At 37.0% G+C, this 1,960-nt stretch overlaps 1 pseudogene; it reads left to right on the forward strand.

Moving 5' to 3' along the window:
- The window catches only part of LOC107732325 (G protein-coupled receptor kinase 6-like), a 50,737-nt pseudogene that overhangs the window by 28,078 nt on the left and 20,699 nt on the right, over window positions 1–1,960 (forward strand).

Below are 1,960 nucleotides of genomic sequence, written 5' to 3' on the forward strand. Positions count from 1 at the left end.
TCGATATGATCCCTACACAGTGTTCATTGCTCCCTACTCCCTGAGCAGGGGAAATCCGTTGAAGTTTACTTCACTTCGGAACATGGGCTGGAATTGAGAATGGCTGATGTAGCCTATTATAGTAATGTTGTCTCTGGTATTCAGGTCTGTGAGCGTATATGTGTTCAGGGGGCGTGGCTTTGGACGGCGATTGCAGAGAGGGTGGGATGTTCGCTTTCAGTGCTATCAGGCTAAAGTTAGCATTTTCCAAGATCTCCTACTGCACTTTTAAGTGGTGGTCAATTTAAATTGTATATATTTATTATTATTACTATTTAATTTTATTTTATTTCGTAAATTAAATGAAATTTTCTATTAAATTTCTAATTAAATGAAAGTAAAATTATTTTTTATTTAAATTAAAATTAAATAAATATTTATGCAAATAATAAAACTTTGGCACACTGAGCATATTCTCAATGCTGACTGCTCAATTGTTTCTCAGTTCTCAATCATTTCTGCATATTGCTGAGCCTGTGTACTTTATGAATACATTTCAGTGTTTAATATTTATGGACATTTTTGTTTACTTAGTTTATGCTTAACAGTTTTGGTACTGTGCTGGGTCACGACGTCATGTTCAGTGAATCTCAAGCAAATCTGCTGTTCTAGATATCAGTATCTGCCATTGCAAAACTCGGGTTGCCCACTAATCTGTACGCAATTACTGTGCATTTTCTTTGAATTTGGCTTAAAAGGAAAAGCTTTACCAATCCTGGGGTGTGCCTTTAATATTTTTAGGATGTTGTCGATGGTATTGTCCATTTCGTTGTGGTCAACTAATGGTTTTGTCTCTTCAGTTTCCTTTCCAAAGCGAGAAGAAGAAAGGAAAGTGCTATTGATTTTTATTGTATTCATTGAATGTCTCAAATGATATTTGCTCATTTGTGTGTGTGTGTGTGTGTGTTTGTGTGTGCTTAACTCCAACTTTCCAAAGCCCTTAGTCACTCTGTTTCATGTTACTGTATTTCCACAGAGAAAGACTACAACAGCCTTTGTGAGAGGCAGCCAATCGGATGCTTGCTATTCCGGCAGTTCTGCGACACCAGGCCGGAGTTGAGGCGCTGTGTCAAATTTTTGGATGCTGTGGTGAGAAGCAGACCACTAATTGTTCTTCACTTTAAAGGCAAAACATGTTTGTTTCTTCTCTTTACGAACAACCCGCCTTGGATACAGTGAAACTAGCAAGTTGAGGGTAGTTCTAGAGCAAATAGTTCTATAGGAATTACCTTAACACTTTGCTACCCATAACATACTGTGAGGTCATTGTGGTGTTTAGGTGCGCTTATTTAGACTTATGAAGGATTTTAAAACTTAGATTTAAAAAGTTATTAATTGAATGGAACAGCTCTGGCTTTGGAAGCCTTTAAATGCTGTTCACAACAAGGGCGATAACTATAACTTTAATAATAATTTTTATTCTATGAGAATAGGGAAGTCCACACTACAGATATAATGATAAGGACAGGAGAGGAACAACATTGTTGGAATCACTTTTAGAACATTTATTTTTTCCAGCTGATGAATGATAAAAACATTGACAGTCACTCAGAATCCACCTGACATGAAAGAACTTGTTCATTTTAAGCAACAGATGCCATAACTGAAGCAAGCTTTTTGTAATAAACAGAACGTTATCGTCTGTAAGTGTGGATGCTAACAAAGATATTGTTACAGATATTTATATGCTTATTAGGGGTGTAACGGTTAGCAAAATTCACGGTTTAGTTCGATACGACACTGGTATCACGGTTCGGTACGTTTTCGATGGGGGGGGGGTAATTGCTTACTTCACAATGTTGGAAATATTTCTGTTTTAAACCATGAAGGTGAGCCAATGGACATCACATAAGCAACGTGCAAACTTTGCGCAAGATTTATGCGGCGAACGTCTTAATCTCAGTCAATTCACTATGCAGAA

Source organism: Sinocyclocheilus rhinocerous, unplaced genomic scaffold (assembly GCF_001515625.1).
Source record: "Sinocyclocheilus rhinocerous isolate Xijiao unplaced genomic scaffold, SAMN03320098_v1.1 scaffold249, whole genome shotgun sequence".
Taxonomy (NCBI): domain Eukaryota; kingdom Metazoa; phylum Chordata; class Actinopteri; order Cypriniformes; family Cyprinidae; genus Sinocyclocheilus; species Sinocyclocheilus rhinocerous.